The 15,251-nt window shown below is 47.1% G+C and overlaps 1 long non-coding RNA gene across 1 annotated transcript; it reads left to right on the top strand.

Moving 5' to 3' along the window:
• Positions 1 to 3,152: 3,152 nt before the first annotated feature.
• On the top strand, positions 3,153 to 6,191 carry LOC148687463 (uncharacterized). The gene is made up of 2 exons (XR_015949661.1): positions 3,153 to 3,374; positions 5,423 to 6,191. It is a non-coding gene; the product is annotated as an uncharacterized LOC148687463 (long non-coding RNA).
• The last annotated feature ends 9,060 nt before the right edge of the window (positions 6,192 to 15,251 follow it).

The raw sequence follows: 15,251 nt of genomic DNA, 5'->3' as shown, positions 1-15,251 counted from the left end.
ATCTATCCAAAGTGTCTCCTTCATAACCAACGTTCTGCACACTTTGTATACTTTTACATTGCAATGTAGCCGAAACAAAATTCCAAGTATGTTAGTACTTGGCCAATAAATTATTATTCTATTCTATTCTATTCTGTGAAAAAGATTATAGTGAAATAGAAGCAGCTGGCAGGCTTCTGTAGCAAAATTTCTATCTGAACTTCTGCCGGGCTGTGGCAAAGCCACGCTGTTCTTTACATGTAACCACAAGATGGCAGTGCAGGAGAACATATTAAATACAAATATTGCTGACAGGCAACTAGTGTGCATGCACACGAAAGCTCATGCCAAGGTCTTTAAGGTGCTACTGAAGGAATTTTTTTATAGTATTTTGATGCTACCGTAGAATGAAAGAGGGATCCTGAGTATACCCTCCTAATAATGCCGCGGAGGTAGATTCCGCTCCCCGGGCTCGCTCACGCCGGCCGGGATTGAGGAGGAGGGAGGCTGGGACCCGTCCTGCTCCGAGACCGTGAGGAAAGCGCGCGCGTGAGGGACGAAAGGAAGGAAAGGGAGGGGAGGAGGGGGAGGGGAGAGGCATCAGCCCTTGGCAAGGAGGCAGGGCAGGGGCAGGTGAATGACGAGCCGAAGGGGAACCCGCATGGCGCCTTTTCTCAGCAGCTGGGCTGGGGAGGAGGAGGGCGAGTGTCGATCATGTAATGAAATAATAAACCAAAATCCTGAAGTCTGGTTTGGGAGGGGGACCCGGAGAAGTGCGCTCTGTGCAATGCAAAAAAAAAAAAAAACCCAAACACGCATGCACACTCAACTTCAAGTTCTTGAACGTCCATATGATGATGGTGGTGCAGGGGCTCTAAGATGCTGCTTCCACTTTCCCTGACCCCAGTGCTGTGAAGGGAGGCTTCGTGCTGCCTATCGGAGCAGCCCTGATCCCAACTCCTACTTGCAGGAGCGGGCAGGGATCTCTCAGGGAGGGAGAAGGAAAGCGAGAGGGAATGAAGGAAGGCAGCCAGAGGGAGGGCGAAGGAAAGTCTCAGTTAAGCTTCCCAGTTAAGTTAAACTTTCAGGTTTCCAAATAAATGGTTGAGAGTGTAAATAACTTTCTGTGGACAGCTAGTGTAGGGGTTAGAGAGTTCAAACCCTGCCTCTCCACATTACTTGGTTAATTATGCATGTGTGTGTGGGGGGGATGCGGGTGGCACTGTGGGTTAAACCACTGAGCCTAGGACTTGCCGATCAGAAGGTTGGCGGGTCCCTGCTCCTGCCAACCTAGCAGTTTCAGAAACATTCCTGCTGCACCGTGGAAGATCTCTCATGAGATCCTCAGCAGTGAACATTCAAAGTGTATTCTGGGTCAGGCCAGTGGCCCGTTCAGTCCAGCATCCTGTTCACCCAGAGGTCAACCCACAAGGAGGATTCGCAAAGACCGCTCTCTCCTCCTGTTGTTTCTATCAACTAGGATGCAGAGGCACCACTGCCTCCAACAATGGAGGCAGAGCCTAGTCATATCTAGAGCCATCAGCAATCCTCTCCTCTAGCCATTCGCCTAGGTTCCTGCTGTTATTTGTCCATTTGACTTTCATTCATTTCAGATGTGCATTCTCTGGCCTTAAACATTTCCATGAGGTGTTTTTGTAAACTTGCTTTAAGATTTTTTGACAATCAAGTGGGGTATAAATGATATCGGGTGAATTAAGTTACATTAAATTAAAACGAACTCTGTTGAAATTGAATCTGAAGTGGTGAAGGCCTAACTATCTGCTTGAATCTGAAGTGGTGAAGGCCTAACTATCTGAAGAAGTGTGCATGCACACGAAAGCTCATACCAAAATATAAACTTAGTTGGTCTTTAAGGTGCTACTGAAGGAATTTTTTTATTTTGCTTCGACTCAGACCAACACGGCTACCTACCTGTAACTATCTGCTTGCTATTCCTTTACAACATCTTTCTTGTGCTTCTGCCTGATTTTGTTGTGTATGGAAACTGAGTGAGATAAAAGCTTCTCATGCTACAGCACTCGCCCACCTGCAGATGTTCAGGACCTCAAGGACGGTAACCCTTTCTCCAAGTTCATTTTTTTAAAAATCAATTTTTATTAAAATATTTCAACGTAATGTACAATACACGTCTCTGCTGTGCTTCATTCTGAAGGAAACGGGAATCCTGGGAAAGTGCCTGGAAGCCCTGGAACCCCGTGGAGCCTGCAGAATGTGTGCATATGTGCTTGTGTGGATGAAATAGAAATTTGGGTCTACTTCTGGGTGTTAAGGAGGAAGAAAATGCAGACAGCTCATTTCCCATGGTCTCTCCAAGTAGAGCTGGGCATTTGATTAAAAAATTGCACCCTCTGCCATGTGGGATGTGAAACACAGAGCAGTCCAATACAACATTCCTAGAGTGGACATAAAAGGGGAGGTCAGGACCAGGTCATTGTTAGAGGATCTGCTTTGCACACAGACCTTCCAGGTTCAGCTACCAGCATCTGCAGCTAGGGCTGGGAAAGATTCCCTCACTGCAGCCCTGGAGAACGGCTGCCTATCAGCCCCAGGAAAGATGAACCAAAGGTCTGGCTCAATTATAAGGCAGCTTCTTAACAGGGCCGTCTTAAGCCCATCCAGCGCCGTGGTGCAAAGGTCCCTCCGCCCCTCCCCCATTTCCCATAGTTGCTGACCTTTTTAAAGGGGGGGGGGACCCCAAAGTAAGTTGTATGCCGCTTTCGCCCCTGCTCCATTTTATCCTCACAACACCCCTGTAAGGTAGGTCAGGCTGAGAGGGAGTGATTGGCCCCAAGTCACCCAATAAGCTTCAGGGCTGAGTGGGGATTTGAACCCTGGTCTCACAGGTCCCACACTCTAACACCACCATGGCCCCTCTCACTAGGATTTGGGGGTGCGGGTGGGAGGCAAGGGGCGGGCCATGGCCCCACCAAGCTCACCTGGCACAAGAGGTTCTGCAGGTGGCTGGTGCAGGCAGCATAGGCAGCCTGGTCTAAGTTCTCGGCCACTCGGTAATAGCGCTCCAGCAGGGCGATGGCGCGCTCCACATCGCAGCAGCCAAAGTCTGAGTACTGCACGCAGAAGTGGAGCGGCTTGAAGGGTACTGCAGGTGGCCCCACAGCAGCCCCGGCAGCGCGTGGAGGAGCAGCGCGAGGAGGAGCGGCCACAGGCAGCGCCCAGGAGGAGCCCGCGCCATGCTTCCCTTCCTTGGCGCTGCTGACCTCAGGTCAGGACAGGCGCAGGCTCCTGGTGGCGAGGAAGAGCTCCGGGCCTTGCAAGGGTCTGGCAAAGCACGCGTGTCGTGGTGCACCTTGGCACTTCGGCAGCTCCCGCTGCCATGCCCTGAGGGCCCCTTCACTGAGGGGGAGACGGGAAAGGTGAGAGGCAGCCCTCTGGGCGGGCAGCAGCTGGAGGGCGGCTCCTCCAGAGGGATGGAGGCTCCGGGCGCAGCGCAGCATGGCAGAGGCAGGCGAGGGCGGCAAGCTGATACAGGAGGCGCCGCATCCAGCCCCCACCTCTTCCGTGGCGCCCTCCAGAACTCTCCTGGGTCTTCGTGAGCGGGGAGGGGCGCATCCACGGCGTAGGGCAGCGGCAGGCGCAGGCTGTAGGTGGCGGGGCGCCTCAACTCGAGCTGGCGTGCAGGGGAAGGGCGTGCCCCTGAGAGCAAATTTTAAAATGATGGGAAAGCTGCATATTCCTGCACTGCAGAGGGTTGGACTAGATCAGGGATGGTCAACCGGTCTACCGCGACTGACAGGTCGATCCCTGGATGATCCCTCTTCTTCTTCTCGATCGTGATATTGAAAAGTAATGTAGTGAAAGTCCCCGCCCCTCTCCTCCTTCGCTGTGTTCCTCCATTGTGTCAAATGGGTGGTCTTTAATTGTATTTTGCCTATGAGTTAGGAAACGAAAGTAGTCAACAACTTTGGCTTCCCACCCCCTTCATGGGTAGGTCACTTCCAGAATTTTTATACTGGGAGTAGATCGCAGTCTCTTGTGAGTTGGACGTGCCTGTACTAGATGATCCTCAACAGGGTCCCTTCCAACTCTACAATACTATAATTCCAGAGGAAAGGAGCCGAAAGGGCAAAATCGCTTCCCAAAACACAGCCCATTACTCAGGAAAAGAAACCCATGAATACCCGCAGGCACAGTGTGAAGACTTTACACAGAGAGGAACCCCACACAGTTTCCCCGCACATAACGTAACAGGCAGGGAGCCAGCTCATATAGAGAGAAAGGCAGCAACTATTTTATTCCCTTTTTAGTGCCGCTTCCCTCACACCCCACCTCTCCTCCTTTGCGTTCCAGGGTTTGGGTCCTGAGTTGAGGGAGCTTTTGCTTCTCTCCTTCCAGGTCCCCAGGCCATCTCCCAGAGGAGGACTTCCTTTATTATTATTATTATTATTATTATTATTATTAAAGATTTTCTTGATTTACAGAAATATGTGCAATGTCTCTCATAACATTTTTTACAAATTGGTTTCATTTCTTGAGTCATTGGAAAGAAAGAGGGATATAGAAGTAGATGGGGGTGAATGGGACTTCCTTTTGAGCTGACAAGTCTAGACTTGCCCAATAAACTGCATTCTTGGGAGTGGTGTGTGTGTGTGGGTGTGTGTGTGCGCGCGCGCGATATAGATAGATAGATAGATAGATAGATATAGATATAATGTTACAATGGTGCAGCCAGCCGTGGTTATGTAGTGCCACAATTTCTTACAAGGGAGTATGAAATTCCAATTTTCAGTACGTGTCCTTTGTGCTTAGGCAATTAATCTGCCTTGAATATAGAAAATATTAACCTTTAGGCGGCTTCAATCAGATACTAAATTATCTGAGTGCTATTAAATCCAGCAGGTCTGCATCCCCATACTGCAAGATCCTTTCTGCGTTTGCAGCGCCGTCCCCAAAGTGACCCTTTAAATCCACTTGGTAGTCCAGCTGTAGGTGATCGTCTTCCACCGATCCCGCTTCCTTCCTCTCCCCTTCCCGCCCCCCCTGTTGTTTCCTCGCCTGCCACCTTCCCGTCCTCTCCCCTGCCTGCCTGCCTGCCTGCCTCCTCCAGCCGGGAGCATGGGGCAATGGCGTACCGAATGTCACCCCCCCAGGGATGACACCTGGGGCGAACCGCCCCCACCGCCCCCTTCCTCCGCCACTGCGGGCAAGGCAACCTGAAAGGCATTGGGAGAAGCGGCACAGCCTGGCACAGCCTAGCGGAAGGCCAACCCAAAAGGAAGACAATGCGGAGAGGGTCTTGTTCCCACCTTTCCTTGCTCGCCTTCTGCAATACCGGTAGGTAGACTCTCCCCAGGGAAGTTTAGAACATCAATTGGAAACACCAGTTATTTGTGCTTATTAGAATTAATTAACCATGCTAAAGATCTGCTTCTTGTATCATTGCTTGTTGCATGCTTTTCTTAAGGTACAGTTGCTGACAGGACATAGAGAAGAATGTAAAGGAACTGAAGGAGACCGAGGTCAGATAAGACTGGTTGGAGAAATGTAACAATATGATGGACCAGTAAAAGCTCTGCAGAGATAACATGGCAGATGCTCTATCCTGCACAGAATGAACTGAACTTGGCAAATGTTTGTTTGCTTGATTGTTTTACCAGTATACCTTTGTATTTATTTCTGTATGCAATGTAGTATTAGGCACGTAGCTAAAATAAGTCACTGGCCATTGTTTAGACTTTAGAGTATCCTTTTGGCTTTTAAATACTGGTCAGGAAAACAAATGATGTAAAAATAGATGAGTAACTTTTGATTAAAAGAAATAAAAATGGATTTGCATCTAAAAGTGGAAGAAATGAAGTACTTTAACCTTTTCACCAGACAATGTGGCAACATGCTCAAGAGCCCATTTTTTATATTTAAAAGATATACCTTTAAAAGACATGAACTGTAATTACATGGGTATTTCATAATATTTAGTTTATTTGTCAAAAGGGTTACAGTGTTTTAAATAAGAAGATTTTTCCAAAAATGTTTAACTTTATAATGCCCTGAATTAAAGTACATCTTGGTGAATCTTGGGTTAAAAAAGGCGAATCACTTGAAATACACAACAAGCCATGTGCACTTCAAAAATATTCTAGTGTTTCAAGCAAACAAGACTTAACAGAATGTATGGCTTTACAGTAACATCAATTTGTCAACTAAATTGTAGCAATAAATACTTAAAATCTCTATCTATAGACTTACATTTTGATCTGGTTTAAACAATACAGAAAACAAATACCAACAGAAAATCTGCTGTAAAATGTTGAACACTCAAAAATCTTTTTTCAAAATCTAAAACCAAAACGTTTAAAGGGCATTATTTGGGAATGGGGGGCAGGAACGAGAGTACATATCCTGAGGGGAAGGAGGAGGGGAGGGGTTCGATTTTGACACTAGTGTCTTCTTTCTTATTCTTTCTTGTTTTTTTCTTTTCATTTTCTTCCTTTGGGAAAAATCTGAAAGGCAAGCATGGACATGATTCAGAATGAATCCACCCGCACTTTAATTAACTCATTATTAATATCCCCATATGTTTTAAACCTAAGCTAAGAAATGCCTGTAGGGTGGATCTGTTTCCACCTACAAAATTTATTAAGGGGAAGGCTAATTTGTTTTCTTAAAGTCAGGAAAAATAAAGAGAAAATGTAACACTATTCAGCTGGTAGCAGTGCATATTAAGGTATCTTGAATAGCTGCAAGCACAGTACAGGATATGCCCTTGCCTAAGCTGGGAGGGGAGCCGCTTTTGCATCACCAAAAAAGAGTGCACAGGTTTGCATATAGTTTGTGCCCACTAATTTATAGGTAGAGCTGCAAATTTAGCTATGACCGTCCCTGAAACATAAATGCATCTACTGTTGTGCAGAGTCTGTGCCTGGTGCCCCTCTGCATGCTCAGTTCGCTATGCAGGTGCTAACCGCTGATGGGCAACTTCAAGGCCCCTCATATCACGTCTTCGCCTAAGCAGCCACTGCGACAGAGCAGCAGCACTCTCCTCCCGACATGGGGGACATCCAAGCTTTTTTTCTATCAGGACTGGATTGTGCTACTGCTGCTACTGCTATTTGTTATTCTTACCTCCGTTTTGGTTTCGACAATCTTTCCCAAATGGAAGAAGGGTCCTCTTTTTTTTCTTCTTTTTTCTTTTGCAGGGGAGCTGTTGGAAACAAAATGGTGGGGGGAGAAGGAAGCATTATTTTGTCTTGCTTCAACACCAGATTGTGGCCCCTTCAGCTAGGCTTCTGAGGTTCCACGGTAGATAAAATGTACAACTTCTTCATACAAGATGGTATCTCACCTGGAGCGGCTTTCCCCCCTTCTTTCATTCTCTTTTGATCCTGTAGAAAAAGAGCATTATTATTATTATTATTATTATTATTATTATTATTATTATTATTGCCTTTAAAAGGATGCCATGATGTATGTGACTCACCAAGAAGGCCATCTCCCAGAGGAGGTCAATTTTTTTTCCCTCCACCTCTAATATTTCCTCCGATGTTACGATCGGTGGTAATATTCGTGCCTGTAAGTAAAGAAGGAAAATGAATGTGGTTATTTCTCCTGCTAAATATCAACAATCTGAGTGCTAAAGAGTGGTTTTACTCATTAATAATAATAATAAAATGATTTATTGCAACATGTTAATTCCCAATACATTTCAGTAATAGTGTGCCTTTATCTATTAAAGCAGTTAGTACAAACATCTATATCAATGACTTGGATGATGGGCTTGAGGGCATCCTGATCAAGTTTGCAGATGACACCAAATTGGGAGGGGTGGCTAATACCCCAGAGGACAGGATCACACTTCAAAATGACCTTAACAGATTAGACAACTGGGCCATGTAAAGTACTACACTTGGGCTTGAGAGCAGTACATGTGAAAAGGATCTAGGAGTCTTGGTAGACCACAAACTTGACATGAGTCAACAGTGTGATGCAGCAGCTAAAAAAGCCAATGCAATTCTGGGCTGCATCAATAGGAGTATAGCATCTAGATCAAGGGAAGTAATAGTACCGCTGTATTCTGCTCTGGTCAGACCTCACCTGGAATACTGTGTCCAGTTCTGGGCACCACAGTTCAAGAGGGATATTGAAAAGCTGGAACATGTCCAGAGGAGGGCAACCAAAACGGTCAAAGGCCTGGAAACAATGCCTTATGAGGAACGGCTTAGGGAGCTGGGTATGTTTAGCCTGGAGAAGAGAAGGTTAAGGGGTGATATGATAGCCATGTTCAAATATATAAAAGGATATCATATAGAGGAGGGAGAAAGGTTGTTTTCTGCTGCTCCAGAGAAGCGGAAACGGAGCAATGGATTCAAGCTACAAGAAAGAAGATTCCACCTAAACATTAGGAAGAACTTCCTGACAGTAAGAGCTGTTTGACTGTGGAATTTGCTGCCAAGGAGTGTGGTGGAGTCTCCTTCTTTGGAGGTCTTTAAGCAGAGGCTTGACAGCCATTTGTCAGGAATGCTTTGATGATGTTTCCTGCTTGGCAGGGGGTTGGACTAGATGGCCCTTGTGGTCTCTTCCAACTCTATGATTCTACAAGGAAAGTAATAGAAGGAACAATCTACATGCAGTTGTTTGTTTTGATTTTCAAAATAGGAGTACTGTATTGTCCATGTGGGAAATGTTTAAACTCCTAGTTGCAAAGGTTTCTAAAGGCAATGGATATCTCTTAATCTTGAACTGAGCCAAAAGAATGGGATTCATTGGGATCAAAGCAGCGGTCCCTCAGTTTTGCTCATTTGAGGAGTACCGTTGTGAAAGTGTTTGGCAGCATATTGAAAAGCTGGAACGTGTGCAGAGGAGGGAGACCAAGGTGATGAAGGGTCTGGACACCAAGCCTTATGAGGAATGGTTTAAGTACGCCTCAGTTTGAGTACTTTCAGTTGAAGTACTCCGCAGACCCATCTGGAACGCATTAATCCACTTTCCTTTACTTTCAATGGGAAAGTTCGCTTCAGGTTAAGTACGCTTCAGGTTAAGTACAGACTTCCGGAACCAATTGTGTACTTAAACCGAGGTACCACTGTACAGACAATCCTTCTTTTGCATGGGGTTCTCTTCCAGACCCCCACATGTTTTGGTGGCGTGTGTGTAAGTCTGTCCCTGCCGTTTTTGTGATGTTCCAATAACATTTGGGCATTACTTCCGGGTTTGGTGTCATCACAAGTGTGCGATCACATGTCATTCGGATGTGCCCAAACTGGGAGTTGCCTTTATCCAAAACAGAGAACCAAACAAAAAAGGATTAGGATATGAAGCTTTAAAGTACAGAAGGAACTTTAAAGGAAGTTTGGACGAGCCCTAGCTGGGAATACTTGAGATGAATGATATAGAAAAAAGAGGGGGCTCAAAAGGGGTGTTGAAGCACAGCTTGCAAGCAGGAGCTGCTGTTGGAGGGTATTTGGACCCCTTCTGGGGAATTGGTACTTTCTAGCCAAAAGTGATGAGCAAACCTGGAGAAGATTCAGTTCTGTGTGAATGCCTACTCCTCTTCTATTCCAGCACCCTGTTCCTTCTCTCTCACACACAAATCTGCTTTTAAAGCTACCCATCTCCACAAAACAGGCCAGGTTTATTAGGCATTCACTTTTTAGCAGTGCTCAAGCATGATTTGAAGAAAGAAAGTGAAAGAAAGAAAGAAAAAAGGATTGGGATGGCCAATGTGGAAAATCAGGTGAAGGTGAGAGGATGGTGAAGCCCTTCTGGCATTCCTCATCTGAAAAAGGTAGCTTAAATGCTTAAAAGTAAAGTAAAAGCAAAGTAAAAAAGTAGCTTAAGCTTAAATGCTTAAAAGTCTGTTACGTATTTCGGAGTCTTTCCATCTTTGCAACAAGAACAGTGCAGACAAGCCACCTTGCTCAGTCATGAATTTTAAAAAGTCAACAATTACAATTGATAGTTCTCTTAAATAAATAGCTGAATTTAATGTTCATCTTGTTCTGAGGCATTTCCAGAACATGCATTCTGCTTGGTGTTAGAAGGTCCAGGCAAAGGTCAAGGAAGCTGCCCAGCCAAAATACTGTTACACACTCTGCACTACCTGTTCCTACGGCCATGGGGTGCTCCCTCTCTGCCGCCACTCGGGACAAGCGCTGGCTCACCCTCCACCCTGAGCTCAGTGGTGGCAGCACTGGCTGGGGAAATAGGGACATTCCGGGATCAAATCGGAACCTGGGGTGGCTCTTGTAATTCCAGGACTGTCCCTGGAATATCAGGACACTTAGAGGGTTATACTATTGCAACTGTCCCAAGAGCATAAACTGGAAGCTCAGTTGGTCAGGGTGTGGTGCTGATAAGGCTGCAGGTTTGATCCCTGCATGGGAAAGCATTGCAGGGGGTGGACCAGCTGATCCTCAGGATCCCTTCCAACTCTACGAGTCTAACATTTGAATTTGTTCTTAACGTACTTACTCGTCTTGGAGCTGGTGGAGGATTAGCTGAAAAGTAAGAAAAGGAAAGAGCACCGTTACCTGTCTGCTTCATTCAACCTTGTCCTCTCTACACATGGAGAATTTGGGGTGTGGGTAGCTAGAAGAGGCCATCCGAGATCTTGTGAAGGACCCATGAGATCTTGGGCAACCTTCCCAGAGGGCTTAAAAAGCTCTTTCCGCACCAGGTGTTCCTCCTGCAGAGGTTTTTTTGGAAGCCCTCCACCTTGCTCACCAAACTCTGGGAAGGTCATGTGAGGCCTCTGGATGACTCTGTGAGGCTCCCACAAGATCTGGCGGGAGCCACCCACAGCTTCCCATTGCCTTGAGTGACCTTCCCAGAGCCCAGAAAAGTAGGGATATCACTGGGAGCATGATTATGCCTTTGCGTGCAACCCCCCCCCCCAATGTAACCCCCGTTTAAGTTGCATGCCCACTGTAGACTACATTTCTGTCACTCCATCCTTAGAATGCCAGACTTGTCTAGAAAGATAGATCCTCTCAAAGCATAACAATAAAATTTGGAGGAAAACAGAGGAAAGTGACCCCCTCCCAGCCACTCAATGCCCCACACTCACAGACCACCCACTTGCAACTATTCCAACCCAAGGAAGTTAATAAAACAGGAATTATACCTACAGGGTTTGGGAGGTGGCTCAGGCCTTCGGAATGGCGTTCTCTGCAAAGGAAAGCAAGACACTTATGTTGGGTTCAATCTGGCCAATGGGGCGCAGTCCAAACGGATCGAGGGACCTATATACTGTATACCAATGCACATGACCCAGAGCTTCCTCTTTCAGCTCGTGCATTTGGAACACCCACCCACCTCTCCCTACTTTTAAGGCATTTTGCGATTGACCTTGCTATGCCGTCGTGTGCCATCTGTCGTTGGGACAGGGGCACAGCAGGAATGTTCCCCACTTGGCTGATTGGCTGTTGCCATTTGGGTTTCGCCTGCTGCGTAGCAAATCGTCACAACTTCTAAGGTTGCGGATAGGCACTGGTTCAGGTGATAGAGATGGGAGAATGGTCTCGCCATCCCTATGTGAAGGGTATTCCGTTAAAGGAATCCAGGGACTCAACTGTTTTGGTCAACACCTGAGAGGGGCCCGTGTCTGAGTCTAGTGGGGCATCTGGGTGGTGAACATAGTCTGTTCCCGGCTTTTCGCCATACAAATACTTACTTCCAGATGTGGCTCGATATTTCTCCCCACTACGTATCTGCAAAAGATCAAGATTATTTGAATATTTCATTGATTTGGGGATAGTGCAACCAATCATTTACATATCCTTTAACCTCTTCATAAGGTTTTATTCTCCAATTGTTACCTTACTCACTAACCTTTCATAGGTGGCCCAATTCTAACTCATATTTATTTTTTTCACACTCATTGCCTCCAAAGGTGACAGCCACCATTGTGTTTTTCATTTTAATAGGTTTTTATACCTATCCCAAACTGCATATAGAGATTTTTGGAATATGTGGTTTCCAAATCCTTTATGAACTTATGTTTTGTCATACCATTAATTGGCGTGCCAACCAATCTATTGTCAAATCCTTCCAAATCTAGAAGATCTGTATTTTCTAACAACATCGATTCCTTCAACCAACAGAGACATGATGCTTCATAATACAATTTCAAATCTTCCAGGGCAAAGTCCCCTCTATCTTTGATATCTGTTAGTAATTTAAATTTAATTTTTGGTTTCTTCCCCTGCCAGATATATCTTGAAATTACTTGAAATTACATCTCACCCCTTGCTTTTTCCTGTAAGACCAATTGCAGCCATTAACAGTTGTCAGCAGGTTTACCACACCTATCAGCCAATCAATCACCCCTGCTCACCACCCTTCAGAGTAATACTCCTCCCCACCCTCTCACTATATATAAGGGTCTGGTGACTTCTGTTTCAGTGTATCTGAAGAAGTGTGCATGCACACGAAAGCTCATACCAATAACAAACTTACTTAGTCTCTAAGGTGCTACTGGAAGGTATTTTTTATTTTGTTTTAAAAGCAGGAAAACTTACATGTGAGGCAGGTGGGGGAATCTGGACGGAGAAATCTCACGCCTGACCTGTCTTTTCATCTGTTAGAGAAAATATGAGGAATTAACAGGTTTTTAATCAACATTGGCGGTGACAGTGGCGGGAGATGTGGGATCAAATAAGTAATTCTACTTACTTCCACAACTGGGTCATAGACCTTCCTCCGTCTTGGCTCCATAGTCTCTACAGTTATAGAAAAAAAATGCTATGAAAAAGCTATTTAAAACATTATAAAAATATAACCTATTTTAATGATTCTGCAGTTATATAAAAAGAGGAAAACATGTGCATGAGAGTTTGGCACCTACTTGAATACAGGCATCCTATACAATAATGTCCATGTTGTCCCTGCGTCCAGATGTCCCGTGTGTCCCTGGGGTACTGCGCATGTCCCCCAGAGACACAGGGATTGGACGGAGGGACAACCAGGGACACAGGGATTGGACCCGTGCTCTCGGGACACAGGGAACAGCCAACTGCCGCTCCGCCAACCGCCGCTCCGAAGCCCAGTCTCATGCTGGAGGTGCGCGGTGAGGCGGCGGGGGAGAGAAGCGCTCCCCCCCCGGCAGCCTTGCCGCACACCTCCGGCATGGGACGGCGCTTCCTCGGGGAACCCGAGGAAGCCGAAGCGGCAGCGGGCGCGGAGGGAGGCCCGCTTTGGCTTGGCAGCGGCGGGAAGAAGGGGAGGAATTCCTCCCCTTTTTCCCGCCGCCGCCAAGCCAGTCCCGGAGCCGAATTGCGGCGCGGCGGGGTTTTTCGCCGTTTGCCTCCCCCTCGAGGGAAGGCAAACGGCGAAAAGCCCCCGCTGCGGACTGGCTTGGCGGTGGCGGGAAGACCCGCCACCGCCAAGCCAGTCCCGGAGCCGAATTGCGGCGCGGCGGGGTTTTTCGCCGTTTGCCTCCCCCAGGGGAAGGCAAACGGCGAAAAGCCCCCGCTGCGGACTGGCTTGGCGGTGGCGGAAACATCCCGCCACCGCCAAGCCAGTCCCGGAGCCGAATTGCGGCGCGGCGGGGTTTTTCGCTGTTTGCCTCCCCCAGAGGAAGGCAAACGGCGAAAACCCCCCGCTGCGGACTGGCTTGGCGGTGGCGGGAAGACCCGCCACCGCCAAGCCAGTCCCGGAGCCGATTTGCGGCGCGGCGGGGTTTTTCGCCGTTTGCCTCCCCCTCAGGGGAAGGCAAACGGCGAAAAGCCCCCGCTGCGAACTGGCTTGGTGGTGGCGGGAAGACCCGCCACCGCCAAGCCAGTCCCGGCAGGCCGCTTCCTCTAGCGCCCGTTTTTAAACGGGCTAAAATCCACTAGTTCTGATATAACAAAGCAGGGCCAAAACAAGGCTTTCTGTCACCTGGGTCAAAGACCCAGTTTGGCACCCCACCCTCTAGATGTGTGTTTGCAAATGTACACACACACACACACACACACACACACACACACACTCTTATTCGGAAAGGGCATAAAAAGTCAGCATTATATCATTTGAATACAAAGGAATGTATGATTTGACTGTTTGTCAAAAGTAGAACATCCATGGGGAAAATACAAAATATGTGCAAATATAAAATTAAAGTGCCAGACTCTCAGGCACATGTTCCCCTCTTTTAAAATGAATACAGAATCATTTCAGAAAAAAAAGGAAATGAGTGCTGGCTAGGGCTCTATTTAAACTCTTAACACCCCAGTGTTAAAATGGGTGCAGTGGTTGCCATTGCTAATTTGTTTGTGAGTCAAATTCAAGGTGCTCACACTAGTGTTCACAGTCTGAAATGACTCAGGTCCCAAATATCTGACAGACGGCCTCCTTCCCTACAGACACTCTCAGGGGTTGAGATCAGCAGAGGGAGCCCTCAGTCTTGGCAGTTCCACTGTCCTCAGAAGCTCGGCAGGGTGGCCCAGCAGAGGACAGTCCCTAGGTTGTGGCACCCCCTCCCCACAGAGGCAGGCCTGCCCCCCTTTCCATCCCAAGCTCAGTACCATGACGTACCTGTACCAGAACTCTGACGGAGTACAGTTGAAGAAAAAGATCCGCCCTTCTTTCTAAACTGATGCCGTCTGATGTTATCACATTGCACAGGTGCCCAGTGGTCCTTTGTGTTCTAGGTGTGGTTCTTGAGCGCTGCGATTTGATCTCGCGAGGACAGGGCTTAGGTGCTCATTCAGGTCAAAACACAAACACACCACAATTCCTGTTCAGCAAAGCACATACCCTCACCCTTTTTGAACTGGGCAGCAACCTTCTCCTGTGCTGATGGGGACTTGAGTTCAGCCCAGGCCAGACCTGTTTTCCTTCCTATATATATATTTGGACAAACTAAGCCAGCCTTCCCCAACTGGGTGCCCTCCTGGTATTGGGGACCACAACTCCCATAAGCCCCAGACTGCACAACAGAAAGGCAGCAGGTGTGTCTGGGGGGGGGGGCTGATCTACAGAATGGTCACCAACCCCAACCCCCCCTTTCTGGGTGATTGTGCCCTGACCCTGGGAATCTGTTTGCCTGGGCCTTTGGAGGAGTTGCTTAGCCTACCCTGGGATTTAACCTGAATCTGTATTGCCATAGTGGATTTTTAATTGTAATTGTTTTTCATTTATATCTTTTTATTACAGTGGAAACTTCGGGACCTTCTATATGGTGAACAGCAATAAACTGATTGAATACAGGAAACTATAAAAGACTATTCAGGACTGCAGAAACATTATCATCAGTGGTCTGGATTAATAAAATCCACATTTAATTGATGAGACCCAAAATTTAGTGAATTTTGACT

Source organism: Zootoca vivipara, chromosome 1, assembly GCF_965207765.1.
Source record: "Zootoca vivipara chromosome 1, rZooViv2.hap1.1, whole genome shotgun sequence".
Taxonomy (NCBI): Eukaryota; Metazoa; Chordata; class Lepidosauria; order Squamata; family Lacertidae; genus Zootoca; species Zootoca vivipara.
The sequence above is the reverse complement of the archived record's forward strand: the minus strand, read 5'-3'. Positions and strand labels throughout refer to the sequence as shown.